The sequence below is a fragment of the Bison bison genome, unplaced genomic scaffold, assembly GCF_000754665.1.
Source record: "Bison bison bison isolate TAMUID 2011002044 unplaced genomic scaffold, Bison_UMD1.0 scf7180017864328, whole genome shotgun sequence".
NCBI lineage: Eukaryota > Metazoa > Chordata > Mammalia > Artiodactyla > Bovidae > Bison > Bison bison.
Window position 1 is genome coordinate 489,206 of NW_011494900.1, and position 15,378 is coordinate 504,583.

General features: G+C 39.9%; 1 protein-coding gene across 3 annotated transcripts in view; it reads left to right on the forward strand.

Moving 5' to 3' along the window:
• PDE4D (phosphodiesterase 4D, cAMP-specific) overlaps positions 1–15,378 on the forward strand; it is a 1,610,544-nt gene that overhangs the window by 147,445 nt on the left and 1,447,721 nt on the right. For all 3 annotated transcript variants that reach the window (XM_010853473.1, XM_010853472.1, XM_010853471.1), the window contains exon 2: positions 3,012–3,082. The gene's annotated coding sequence lies outside the window, so the exon portion shown is untranslated. The remainder of the gene's footprint in view (positions 1–3,011; positions 3,083–15,378) is intronic.

Below are 15,378 nucleotides of genomic sequence, written 5' to 3' on the forward strand. Positions count from 1 at the left end.
GAAGACATAAGATGGCCAAAATTGCTAATTATTAGAGAAATGCAAATCAAGACTGTAAAGAAGTACCCACTCATACCAGGCAGAATGGCCATCATCAAAAAGTCTACAAACAATAAATGCTGGAGAGGATGTGGAGAAAAGGGAACCCTCATGCACTGCTGGTTGGAATGCAAATTGGTGCAGCCACTATGAACAACAGTATGGAGGTTCCTTAAAAAACTAAAACTAGAGCTACCACATGACCCTGCAATCCTATGCCTGGGCGTATATCTGGAGAAGGCAAAGACTCTCATCTGAAAAGATACATGCTCTCAAGCACTATGTACAATAGCCAAGACATGGAAGCAACCTTAAATGTTCATCAACAGATGAATTGATAAAGGTGATGTCATGTGTATGTGTGTCTGTATATATACACATACACACATGATGGAATATTACTTAGCCATAAAAGGAGTGAAATGACATTTGAAACAACATGGATGGACCTAGAGATTATCACACTAAGTGAAGTAAGTGAGAAAAAGAAAGACAGATATCATCTGGTATTATTTATTTGTGGAATCTGAAAAAATGATACAAATAAACTTATTTACAAGACATAAATAGACTCATAAGACATAGAAAACAAATTTATGATACCAAAGGGGAAAAAGGGGGAGGTAAATTAGGAATTTGGGATTAACATAAATACACTACTATATATAAAATAGATAAACAGCAAAAACCTACCGTATAGCACAGGGAACTATATCTTATAATAACCTATAGTGGGAAAGAATCTGAATATACATATAAATATGTGTGTATAATAACAGAATCACTTTGCTGTACACCTGCAACATTGTAAATTTGACTATACTTCAAAAATAGTAAAGTGAAAAAATTCTTGTAAATTATTTTTACCCCCAATAAATAAAAACTGGTTTTCTGAATAGACTGTGTGTATCTACCCATGTAGGAGACCTGTTCATCAGGACAGAATGATCTTGGAGATTAGGTAGAGTGCTTTGATCTTCAGCTCTCTTGGCCTGGGGTAGTGTTCATTTATTTCCCTTTTTCAAAAGTTTTAAGATCTGTTTCCTCTGAGAGATTAAACATCCAGCTTACCAGTGAAAGCACACACAGATCTTCATGTCCCTTTAATCTCTTGATTTATCAGGTGCATCTCTCTGGTTGAATTTCATTTGCATGTTGATTTCATTTGTGGTTTGTGTAAAGTTCACTTCCAGGGCTGTGGTGCTGCCTATATCTGTGCAGATTAATCACCGTACAATTGGGCTGGTGTGGGAGTTGAGTGCAGTGAAAAGGAAGTCCTACTCTGCTTGCCAAGCCATTGACGCGTCAACCCACAGGAAGGGGAACTTTTTCCACAAAGGTGCCATGTGGGCTAGCGAATGGCCGTGATCACCCCCAAGGTCTCCTGTTTTGAAAAGCAGGCAGAAATGGTCTGGTCTAGATCCAGAAGTAGTCAGAGTCTTAGTCTCAACTATTTAAGTCTATTATTCAGTTTGGTTAGCCTGAGGAATTCAAAATTCTAATTTTGGGGAGGTCTTGGAACCTTGGTGTATTTGGTTCAAAACAGTGCTTGCTATAAAAATTTACTGTTCAGCAAGCTGCATAATTTGGGGCTTAATTGCATTCTGTCCACCCGCCCATCCATCCATACATCCATATATGCATCCAATCCGTCTCTTCATTGCGAAAGACGGTTTGCACTGGTCAGATAGGTGTTGTAAGTGAATGGTTCAGGGAGGGATTACAATGTAATAGGACATGGTAGAGTCGTAGCAAATCAAATATTTCTCCACCCATGGAGAGTGTCCATTACTCACCATCTGGGGATTGTTGTCTTGCTGAAGAGCAAGCATGTGTACCTGTAGAAGTTTCAGATCTTTTGACTTTTTTTTCAAATGAGCTGAAAATAAAGTCGTAAAATCTCCTGAGTTTTAAATATTGACAGCCAATTAATTCAACTGTTTAAAAATACTATGCTAACATTGTGAGACTTGTTGCTACCCGTTAACATGGGGAAAATAGGTTGATCATATTAGGTGTTTGGTTGTCAGTTTGTGATCTCTGCCTCTAAGGGATGTACGTGTGTCCTTAGAAGGGTGTCCAGTATCATCTTGTAGTTGAATGGGAAACTTCTCTACTTTTAGTGAATTTTGAAGTAGAGATATCATCTAATCATCCCTCTGCATTTTGGAGGATAGGCATTTTTCATGATCGTGCTTGGTTAAGTCCGACTCTGTGTGACCCCATGGACTGTATGTAGCCTGCCAAACTCCTCTCTCCATGGGATTTCCCAGGCAAGGATACTGGAGTGGGTTGCTATTTCCTACTCTAGGGGATCTTCCCGACCCAGGGATAAAACCCATGTCTCCTGCATCTCCTGCATTGGCAGGTAGATTCTTTACCACTGTGCCACATGGGAAGTAGGCATTATTGGTGGCTATTAAAAAAAATAATTATTAGCCTACTGCTTCCTGATTAAAGCAAGTCTCTCAAGACTTTTCAATGAGGTCCTCGTGGGCTTACAAAAGAGTTTAGGATTGGCAGTAAAAAGAGAGGGATGGGAATAAAACTTTCTTGTTTTTGAGAATAGACCTGATCTGTATATATTGATTTCAAGAGTGGGGATTTTAAAGTAACTCAATTTAATCTGCATTTCTAAAAAGAAATACAAAACTTCTTGACAGAAATGCCAGCTGTTTTAATGTCTAAGCACCCATGGAGCTCTGCCAAGTTGAAAGCAAATTTAAGCACATTTTAATCAAGATGGCATCTCACAGAACTGGCATATGCATGGTTCATAAATTTTATCTTTTTGCTTAAGAAAAAAAGTGACATTTCACTTGATCCCATGGCAGAAAATCTTTTAAGGTTTTATGAAAGACTATTAGGATCAGAATGAAACATGTTATAAAATTCAGTAATATTTAATAATATATTTAATGCTTTATATTTTATTATATATTTTAATACAAATTAAATTTAATATTTTACAGCAAGCTGATTATTTTTCCAGTGCCATCTAAGGAAGTTTCATACAAGCCCATGTAATGCTGGATCAGAGTTGGTAAGATACCCTGTGCCCCTAGCTTCCAGTTTTCCCCACCTGACCATCCTCCACATAGCAGCTGACGTTTGTCTTCTGATTGATCCTGGCTCGAGTAACACATCACATTGGTATAGTAAGAATTTAGGAAGTAGCTCAATAGGACATCCCAATAGGGTGGGCTTTCTGAAAAGACAGGTGCATATTCCTCCTGAGCCTGTTGGTTGGTGGCAAGTGTGAGCTTTGGAGCACTAATGAAAGGTGGGAACTCAGGAGTTTTCCCCCTGGACTTGGGGGATATCCCCATGCTTTCTTTGTAGAATTGGTAGATCTAGCATCGTGTTTGAAAGTGGAAAGATCTGACTGATTTTGTCAGATGATTGGACTGATATTTGCATATCTACATTTAATGTCACTCTTCTATTAAAGTCTTCCAATAACTTTTCACTGGATTTGAAACAAAATCCAAGGGCTTTACCTTGAACTCTGTGGCTCATCTTGAGCTGGCCTCTGCCTTCCCTTTCTCCCTTGTCTCCATCTAGTAAGGTCTGCTTTCTCTTCTTTGAATGGGCTAAGCTCTTTCTCACTCCAAGCTCCTTGTTGAACCTCCTGGTCCTTCTTTCTAGATGTCTCTTTCCTCAACTCTTTGGCTTCTTTTCACTTGGAATTTGATGCAAACTTGACCTTTCTAGAGAAGTGTTCTTTGGTAAGCCCAGCTCTCCCATCACTCTATCCTGTAACTCTATTTCATTTTCTTCACAGCATTTATTTGAACTGATATTATTGATTATTGTCTCTCCATTGACATGTGAGAGTATGGCCTCCTCTACTGGACTTTATTGCTCTATTTTCAGAATCTATACCAGCATCTAGTATGAAGTCAGGACTCAAAGGTATTTGTTAGATGAACCAGTTTGTTCCCATTCAGTGGCTATACCTGTGACTATTTCACTCTTGACTGGAATATAATTTTATTATTTGTCAGGATTGGAGAAGAACAAGGACAGAGGACAGTGAGGAAATGAGAAAATATGAGAATGGTGAAATTAGCTACGTGATTTGAGCAGTTAATCACTAGCATTGCCTTAAAACAATAAAGAAGTAAATGTATAATACTTGAAAGTCAGACCCTAATATTACCTTACAGTGAATGTCATTTTTTCAAATCATGCACATCAAAGCTTTATCTTCATAATTCTGACAAGAATAGGAAGCTGATGAGATTTTTTTTCAGAGCAAAAAATAAACATAGTGGGCTTCCAGTTTGCTTTGAGCCTGTCTGCATGGCTGATAAATGCTTTTCTGATAGTAGAAGGGGAAAGCATACACTTAAGATGATAAGCGACCAGAGATAAAGCCCATAGCTAGTGTCAGATTTTTAAAAGGAATCATCTTCCTACCATCCTGAGACTCTATGACGATCCATGTATTTGTTTATGAATGGTGATCAGGGACCAAGGTCAACAGACTTAATCTTTTAAAATCAAACAGAAGTAAAATAATATTTCTTATCTTTCCCCTGAGACGTGTTGGACAGGGGATGTTCCAAGATGCTGATGAAATTTTAACTAAAGTGAATAGTCCATAGGGATTTAACTCTCGTCAGTCACCATCCTTGTTGTTACTATGTGGCAGAAAATATACAGTTCTGTTGAATGCTGCCTCTTGACAGAAAAATATGAAAGATGAAAGTACAACTGACAATTCTTAGATTGCCAAACAATGACTCATCTGACCCACCAGGCGTCTTGTCAAGACCTGAAAGAAAAGAAAGCAAAAAGGGCTTCTGTGGTTAAGAGATTTCTGACACCAGTCCATAGAAACAGATCAAACACAAGGAAGGAGAGGCTCAGGACAATTTTTGGGTCTGTTTCACATCTGTCGAGCTGAGCTCTAAATGTAATCTCATTTAGAACATGCATTGCTTTTCTTTGGGACATAAATTGCCTTCTCTCCCTTTTATTCCCAGCGCTGATCACAGCCTGTTGCAGAGAGCAGAATTTTTAAAATTCTTGTGCAATTAATAAACCAATTAGAGTAAGGGTAATAATAAAGGAAGATTAGAAGATGGTCTGGGATGGAGGTGAGCAAAATTCAGAAACTGTGAGTTTGAGCTTTGATGTGATCATGGCTCATTGTTGTTTTGTGGAAACTAGCATCCTGGAATTGTATTCCTTTTATCAATTGGTCTGGAATAAGATGTGCTACCATAACAGTGTCAGGGGTTAAAGAACAAAGATTCATTTCTTATTCACACTGTGTGTCCATTATGGGTTGACCAGGCACTCTGCCGACCATCCTCACTCAGGGATACAGGTTGATGGAGTAGCCAGCATCTCAGATGTTGCCCACTGCCATGCTTGAGGGGAAAGCAAGCTCAGAGGGATCAAGTGCTTTTGTGCAGAGCCAGTCCACTCTAAGGGGTTAAGTGCTTTTGTGCAGAACCAGCATGAGGCACCTCAACTCAAAAACTCACTGAAGTCATTGTGCCTGGCTCCACCTAACCACAAGAGGGACACAAAGTATAGTCATGAACAAAATAAAGGACATTCATCTATTATTTGTCTCCTTGGTTTTGGCGCAGATTGATTTATTCGAATAGAAAGGGTAGGCTGGTTATCAAAGAATGTCTCATTTTCTTATTCAAAATCACTACTTAAATTTTTTTAAAGAGTTTATTTGAGCAAAAATTGTTTTGAATGGGGCAGTGCCAAACCAGAAGTGTTTAGGAATCCTGGCTCACAGGTGCCAGGATCTAGACTTAAACAGAGAAAATGCAGAAGCAAAAAAAAGGAGACTATTTGATTATAGCTTAAAGCACATTTGGGTGTTTGAGAGTGGTTGTCATTAGCCTCTTGATCAAAATTACCATTGATTCATTTAATCATGTTGTTCAGTTGCTCAGTCATGTCCGACTCTTTATGACCCCATGGACTGCAGCGTGCCAGGCTTCCATGTCCTACACCATCTTCTGGAGCTTGCTCAAATTCATGTCCATTGAGTTGGTGATGCCATCCAACCATCTCATCCTCTGTCGTCCCCTTCTCCTCCTGCCTTCAATCTTTCCCAGCATCAGGGTCTTTCCTAATGAGTCGGCTCTTCGCGTGAGGTGGCCAAAGTATTGGAGTTTCAGCTTCAGCATCAGTCCTTCCAATGATTATTCAGGGTTGATTTCCTTTAGGATTTACTGGTTTGATCTCCTTGTAGTCCAATCATGACTCCCCCCCTTAATGTATTTTATGTGACTGATTAATTTTCACAGACGTATCAGGTAACCGATTATTAATTTGTAATCAATGCATTGATTCTTAAATTCAGCCAACATTTATGGAGCTCCTACTATGTGCTTGATCACTATGCTACATACTACATTGGATGGCTTTGCTGAATTATCACTCACTCTATCATCACTCACTCAGCTAACCCTAGAAATGGATACAATGTTCAGTGCAGGTAGGGAAGGTTCTTGTGAGGCTTACCTACTTTGTAGAATTCTGGCAAGCACTCAAGATCATATTTTCAAGGTCCCTAGTACTTCCAGTAGTGATGTTAATAATGATGTTACAACTTGACCTGGATTTTATAGTTCATTTCCTAAAGTAATTTTTATTCAACTGGTAATTCAATTAAATAGTGCTCACTTGACTATGAGTCATGGGGTCAGGACTGCCTCCCGAAATTCTCCATTCATTCTCCAATCGTGGCCCATTGAATTGGAATGCTGAAATAGGATTCATTCCTGATGATAATAAGAGCACAAATGCCAACTGCATGTGCAGTAGCTCCTGGGAGAAGGCTTGATGACTCAGCACTGTCCCTATGCGATGACTCAGCACTGTCCCTATGAGATGACTCAGCACTGTCCCTATGCGATGACTCCTGTAGAGCCACGTACAATGTTAGATACAGAGGGAGGCACTTAGAATGTAAGGGGTTGTGTACCATTACACTTAAATGTAGTTTTCCCGATGGCTCAGATAGTAAAGAATCTGCCTGCAATGCAAGAGACCCAGGTTCAATCACTGGGTCAGGAAGAGAGCCCCTGGAGAAGGGAATGGCTACGTACTCCAGTATTCTTGCCTAGAGAATTCCATGGACAGAGGAGCCTGGTGGGCTACAGTCCACAGGGTTGCAAAGAGTCAGACACGACTGAGTGATTAACACAAGTTTAAATGTACCTTTTGCTCTCTGGCCTTTGGTCACTGAGGTTGGTCCCTTAACTGTGTCCTCCTCCAGCCATGGAATTCCGTTCTTCTGATCACAATTCCCCATATTTTCCCCTTAGTACATAGCAGCTGTGTACTTGGTGACAAGTTTGTTTTGAGCCATTGCATGTTGACAGGCAGATCTTTTGTGTGAAGGTTGTGGATTACTTCTTGAAAGGATGGGGACCCTCCTTTATTTCCAACAGCAGCTACATTTCAGCTGAGTGTGAATATTCTCTCTGTGGTTTCCTCAGATTAACGATGTTAAATAAGGCTGACTAGGTGAGGTTTCCATCCGTAATAAATCTGAATTTGGGGCTTTTGACGATTGTTTTACTGCTTTGTCTGAGACAAAAAGGAATAAGAGTATGTTGTTGGTATGTGGCTTCAAAAACCAAGTCTGCTTTGCCTGTTTTCATGTATCAGTCACACCTGTTCCTTGGATTCTGTTCTCCCTCCAGCTCCCAGGTCACAGACAGAAGCTATTGCTGGAGGAGACCTTCCTCTAGTGATAAGCCACATGCACTTCTGCCCCTACAGGGACATTCCATTCACCCTCTGCCCTTCCAGTTAACAAAAGGTGTTTACAGAAGTGCAGAGGTTGAATATGCGGAAGAAGCATATCTTGTTTGGTAAGAAAATAGTGTGACTAGAAACATGGGAGAAGTAATGTGTGCATGTGTATGTGTGTGCATGCATTTGTGTTCAGATGGCTAGATAAGGGTGACTGTTTACCAAATGATTCTGTAATGTTGGCATGTAGATAATAAGCATAGGAATGGCTTTGGGAAATGTAAGCTTTTTATAAAGCTTTTTATAAAGCTTTTTATAAAGGCTTGCAGAGATTTTATTAGATGTGTTTAGAAGCCATTTGCCATATACTAAAAGAGTTGTCCACACCAAAAGGCCTCTAGGGAACAGGTAGTTTTCTGTTTTATTGCCCCAAGAATGAAATAGGGCTTCCCTGGTGGCTCAGCAGTGAAGAATCCATGTGCAACAAAGGAGACTCGACTTCGATCACTGGATCGGTAGGATTCCCCTGGAGAAGGAAATGGCTACCCATTCCAGTATTCTTGCCTGGAGAATCGCATGGACAGAGGAGCCTGGCAGGCTACAGCCATGGGGTCATAAGTTGGACACAACTTCTTGACTAAATTACTTTAAAGAATGAAATAGAAATAGGCACTTCTAGCCTTTTATTTGTTTTAGCCAAATCTTTGTGGGGGAAAATCAGCTACTACTTTCTTATAAGACCCACCTTCAGGAACTCATTTTTTTCCAACATGTTTTTAGCATAATATTCTGTTCAGGCTGTGTTCTCCAAAATCTTAGTATGCTGCTAAGTCGCTTCAGTCGTGTCCGACTCTGTGCGACCCCATAGACGGCAGCCCACCAGGCTCTCCCGTCCCTGGGACTCTCCAGGCAAGAACACTGGAGTGGGTTGCTATATAGAGAAGTATTTTTCCTTACAAATCTTTTATAATTCAGACTTCCTTAATTGAAGATCGCATATGTCCTTATTTTAACACTTAGCATAGAAGCCACCTGAAGACAGAGGTGGCTGTCTTATCTTCGTTATCTTGCACTCCTCACATAGCGTGCACCCAGTTGATACCTTTTTATTGATTGAATGACTGAAGACAGACCCAAGATTCCCAATAGAAAGAGAATAAAAGCCTATTTCTGTTTACTCTTCTGCAGTGGGGAGATGACCTAAACATGATATATGATACCATTATATACATTTTGTTTGCATGATTTGACTTTATCCGTTTGTTGTTTACTTATATTCAGGACATAAATATAGGCAGTTCTTTCATGTAATATTATCATACTGAACTTGAATGAAACAGTATACTAAATAATGTGCAAAACTAACTCTGCGTTTAGCTACCAAGGGGCTTTGGCATTTTGCTTGGGTAAATTTGAGGATGGTCTGGAAGGTTCAGGCCCTGGAATGGCAGGTCTGTAGTCACCATGGTGATGTGGGTTGGAGGAGATGGATGGCTATTATGTAAAATGTCTGTTGGGTGCACTGTGCCAGCAGCAACGCTTGGTACCACCAAGGAACCCTACCAGCATAAGATACTTTCTTGGCTCAATATAGTATACCATAATGTATCTGACACGGTTAGCCAAAACACGATCATTTATCATTGCCTCTGCCAGTTACCCAGGCTAACAGAATCAAAAGCCAAATGCGGTGATCAAAAGGACAACTAGACAAGCAAAAGGCAAAAGGGTGAGGAAAAAAGCCAGCCAGGGATATATGTTTTGCTTAATTATGTCTACTATTCTCTGGGATTCAGCAGTATGGAAGCCTCTGCTACCTGTGTGTATAATCCATCTTCTCCATGGGTATAGAACCAATCGTTCCTGAATCCTCCTACGTATGTCCACATCACTCACTGGGAAGCAGACAAAGGACCATCACAATGTACCAGAGTGTTAAAGTATGTAGGCTCCATTGGCAGACTGCCTGGGTTCAGATCCCTTGTTCCTACTAGTCAAGAAATTACTAAAGCCTCAGTGCCCTAGTTTCTACTCAAAAATTGTAGAAAGTAATAAAAATATGGATTTATAGGGTTATTGTGAGGATTACATAAGCTAATACATAATTATCACTTGGCATACTGCTATTATTGATAGTGATAGGGTCAGGGAGACTCAGTGTAAGTGGGAAACGGAGATGTGAAATGTATATGATTGGCACCTCAGTTCAGTACACAAGGGTGGATCAGGAACACAAGTTGAAAAATATATAGTGTTATTATTACTTATACCATTACTATCATTACTGATGTTTTTACCCAGGAGATCTAAAAACTATTTCTATATTCACCATGCATCCTACTTCACATAACTGAATATTCAAAGCTCTCAATTCCCAGTGTTTAAGTTTTTTAAATGTTCTCTTCTCATTTCAATTCTACTGAGAGGTGGCAATAGTCAAAAGACAGGAATCTGGTAAAAATTCCAAGTGGAAAGCACATAACATTTTACTCTTTGAAATGCAATTGCTTTGGCATAAAAAACAAGAATCAAGCTTTAGTCCCAGGATGATATCATTTTTTAATGAATTGAAATTGCAGCTAATAGAAAGCTGAATATATAAAGATTAGTGAATATGAAAAGAAATTGTGGCATGGATTATTCATTATAGGTGTTTAGAGAGCAATAGGGACTTTTTTTTTAAACAAAGACAACTCAGAAAAATAAGTCAGGCAGTTTAAAAATGAATTCACTGCACAGCTTGATTCTGCATTCATCAATATAATGAAGTTTAAAAAAATATTTAATAGCAGAGGTATGTGGGAAGAGCCTTACCAATATAAACTGTAGTCTGTGGAGCAGGCCCTGTGGGAAGTGAATTGTTGAGATCTTGTCTAACCCATGGGACAGTTCCCCTGACTCTGATTTCAACTGTTTTTTTCTTGTATTAACTAAATACACCTGTCTCTGGTGCCCCGTTCTTGCCCCTTCTGCCTGTTTTCCACTGGGACTGAAACTCTTTTCTTTCCTTTATTTCTACCTCTAATCGCTGTAATTTCTTTATCAAACTCACTTTTCCTCCTGACCTATAACAACATGACCGGTGGATTTCTGACATGGGTGCTTGTAGCTGTGTTGATGGATGAGAGTGGTCAGTTCTATAGCTTCAAGCTAACTGAATAGTACGTAGTAGAGCTCACAGAGGTACCACTAGCATGGCTGGAATCAGACACCAACATACTAGTTTCCTTGTTTCTCATCTTTTCAAGCCATGGAGTCCCTAGTAATGTATACTTCTAATCAAGCAAGTCTAGTAAATGCAAAATCAAATAAATTTAGCGTGAGCTATCAAGAACATCAACATCATTTATAACTGTCACTTATCAATATTCATTCTTCTCTTCAACAATATTCCTATAGTAAGTGATGGGAGATTAAAGATTAGCTTCCTAGGTGGCAGAGATTAAAACAGGCAGGGGATGGGGGAAGATAGAAAACTAGAAATTTCTCAAAAGGAAGGTAGAAGTTAGAAGAAGATAGAGGCCATTGCAAATGGCTTCAAGAGGATTTTTCTAGTCATAAATAGATATCGGAATATCCAGAGTCAACTAAAATGTTTAGGAAAGATATTATTCAAGAATGCACAAATATAATATCACTATTTGGGTTTCTCAAAATTTATAAAATATGTAAAAATAAAAACTGCAGCTAAAGTCCATTTAAATATATAAGGTGTAAGGAAAATAGCAAGTGAAGAAAAGCACCAATAATCTTTGCTAGGTTAAGGCTAAATGTTCATCTTGATAACAAAATATTCACGGCAATTACTTGGCTTGTTCGAGAAGCAGAGCCAGAGAGAACCCAGTAATTCCTCTGTATTGTTGGTGAGAACACTGTTAATATTAATGGGAATGCAGTGGTCAAGTTCTTGGGGATTGATAATAGGGCAACTCTAGATCTTTGAGACATGTGGCTCTCAGGTCTGCTGACAAGTTAATCATGGCGCCCTGGGGTTTCTCCACTTCTTGGGAACATTCCCAGAACCCCTCCTGAGGCTTCTCAGTACTGACGAGTTGGGGAAATGAGGAGATGGGAAGACAGACTTTGTTTTTGAATTCCTCTGAGTTGAGAATCAGGCTAGAAGTAGGGATAAATGGAAGAGGAAGTAGTGGAGTAGAAGATGTCTCTTGGTCTGGGATAATTCACAGTCTCTGCACTAGTTCCAGCTGCTGAGGAGCCAACATGAATTCCGAGGAGTCTGGGTACTGCACTGATGCTCTTTTGGCTTCTAGGGGCACATGGCCCTCTGCCAGGAGGCTCTGGGGAAATTGATTATCACCGCCTAGCTAGTCCAGCTGTGCAGCCAGACATCCTTGCTGGTAGCATAGGGATTTGCCCACAAATACCATAGAGTCTAATGTGCAATGAGATACATTTAACAGGCACAGGGAAGCCCAGGAGCCTTCCTTAGATTTGTCTCCTGACCATAGTCCCTTGGGCTTATTTTAATTTTTTTACAGTATTTTCAAACTACAGTTATAGCATTGTAATTCGTTGCCTGTGTGTTCTTCAGTTGTGGTAAAAATAAAACCAGAAATAAATAATAACATAGCAATTGCTTCCAGGAAATGTATGAATTATGCTTATTATATCTTATGGCATTTCCCTAATTGGATTCTGTGTTAATAAGAGTTGGCTGAGGGAATAGCAATCAAGTGTACAGCCTTATCACTGACACTGCCTTTTCTGCATGATTTATTGCAAAAATGGTTACACAGGAAAGTGGATTCTGCCCAATGGGCAGCCTTATCAGTGGTCAAACTGTAGTTTTTCCCAGTGATTGTAAGAGGATGGATTTAGTACCAGGAATATTTATTTCAGTGTCCAACAGAAAGAAATGAATGTCTCAGACCATTCTTTTCAAAGACATCTTAGCAATGGTCTAAAAACCAATTCGCAGTATTTAATCGAGTGCCTTGGTGTTTTCTGTGATACACTTTGATCCCAGCATGAACTTCTGTTCCCTTTGCAGTACTTCTGGGTTTGCTATTTTGGAAGAAAAGTGGTGAATGCTACTAAACAGTGTTTCTTAAACAGTCAAGTGGGGGTGCTGATTCAGGCAAACCTACTCCACCCCATTTCCCTTGTAGACTATTTACATCGAAAGCAATTATAACTAAATTTTAGGATTGGTTTGGAACGTTTTTTCTATATCAGTCACCTCATTCATGGGTGTCTGTACTATATTCTCTTATTAGATGTTAAGATTCTTAGGAAAGTGTGTATCTTTTTTTAGCACTTTGCAGAACACTTCCCATGATCATCCTTCTCATTCATAAGCATTCATGCAGTGACTGTTTATCTACGGTGTGGTAAATGGTGGTATAAAAAATGAGATAGTTTAGATACTATGTTGATGAAAATTGAAGTTGCTAAAAATCCAACACCTTGGCCAGACTTTCTCAGCAAATGCTGTTGACTGCCTGGGCTACGTATACGATTGTGTGTGAATCAGGTATTTGATATATACTTAGTAATATGATACATTAAGAGTAAATTTATTCTATGGTAGAAATGGTGGAGTCTCTCAACATCTGTTCCAAGCCCTTATTAATGTATCCTTTCAACTGGCAGGAGGTAGAAAGTTACAAAGCCATTTCTCAGAATTTCCTGGATATAAGGTGGTAAGGGGCCATGGAGAAGTTTTGCTTTGCTCTCAGCTTTGGCACAAGTCCCAGGGCTCAGTCGCTAGCTGCATGAGTGTGAAGAGGCAGAGTGTGGGGTATCAGTTGTGCCCGTGAAGGACACAGTAGGTAGTGTATGATGCGGAAGCAGACCGCAGCAGCAGCTGAGCCAGCAGCTTCCTGGTCCGGTGGCTCCTGGATCCTCGTGATTTCATGCCTTCCTGTTAATGTTTGATTCCTAATTGTGGTGTGGTCCTGTGGTTATGGAACCGGAGGTGGTAGGCAGCTAATCACAGAAGAGGCAGTTGTTCTTCTGATGGCCCAGCTCTGTAGTGTGGCTTGGGAATTATTTCTGAAGGCTCAGCTGAGATATATTTCTTCCCCCTTCCTTGGGGATGTTATAAGTCACTTAATTATCTGTCAATTAAAATAGCTGGGGAGATGCTGTTCTCTTGAAATTTACCATGACCAGTATGCTATTGGACCATCTCTTATCTCTAAAAAGTTCCAGAGTTAATTCACTAGCCATTATATTATTTCATGTAAAATAATGGAAGAACCACTAGACATGTCCCAGACATAATTGTAATTGGGTCTTTTCAAACCTGCTGCAGAATGTTTACACATACCTCATATTTTTCCTGTCATCGATGAGTCACACCGGTATTATCCCCAGGGCCATTAACTTGACTTATAAAATATGTCCCTTGAACTGTACTTTGAAGCCCAACAAAATCGAGTTGTTTGAGCTAGAAAAGCAAGAGCAGGCAGAAGTACAGAATCTCCACAGGAAATGTTTTGCCTCCAGGGTCCTGTCATTCAAACTAGAGATTGAAAATACCAATATTCTAGCAGATGTCTAAGGCTGCTTATTTCTATGGGGTAAGGCATAATGTTAATCAGAGGTCAAAGCAGTGAGTTCTTTTGGCAGGTGAGCCATTTAGCTTTACTCTCTCTTATGGCCTCAGCCTTTGCTCTATTGCCCTGCCTGTTCATGCTGCCCATCTTTGAGAAGAGAAAGGGAGAGGTGGAAAGGTGGCAAAAAATACTTTCTCAAGATGCTTTAGGGATGATGGGTCAACAGCATAATTTTCATACCCAAGGGAGTGTACATTTCAGTTTGTCTCCAGAGAGAGGAGAGAAATGCCATTTGTTAAGTAACTGTGAGCCTTGCTAAGCTGAAAAGACAGGCAAAAGAAAAAGTCTTTGCCTTGGAAGAGAAGTTTTATCATCAGGAAAATGGCAAGTATTGATTAGGGTGGAAGAGTGACAGAAAAACCTTGAGTATATAGGAGAATTTAGTTCACAAGAGAACAGCAGTTTAAAAAGGATCAAAGAATTGGATGGAGCAAAGATGGCCAAGGGAAAGGGGGATACCGTGCTGCTTAAGGATGACATTCAGCTATGAATAATCCTTTCAAAAAGTGGCTTAAATGGACAAAGGTTTGATCTCTCGTGTTAAAAAAAAGTCTGGAAGTAGACAGACGGAATGGCATGGTGATTCTAGAATGTTGTCATGAGCCCAGTTTCCTTCTGTTTCTGTAATCCATTTTCTAAACACATGGCTTCCATTCTCAAAGTTAACTCCAGATAGCTGCTGGAGTTCTAGATATTACCTCTGCATTCCAGCCAGCAGGAAAGGCAGGGGAACCTTCCTTCCCAGAAGCCCATACAGTACTTCCTCTTATATTTCATTGGTCAGAATTTAGTCACATGACCTTAATTACTTGAAAGGGAGGCTGGGAAATTCAGATTGTTTCGTCAAGCAGCGATATGCCTAGCTATTGGTGGAGTTCTGTTACTAAGGAAGAAGGAGAAAGTGACTATTTGGAAGGCAGTTCATGATCTCCACCACAGAGGCTGAGCCAGACAGATCTTAGAGACTGTGCTGTTGTTGATTGTGGCTGTTTGGCTTCAAGCAAAGGCCCTTTTCTCT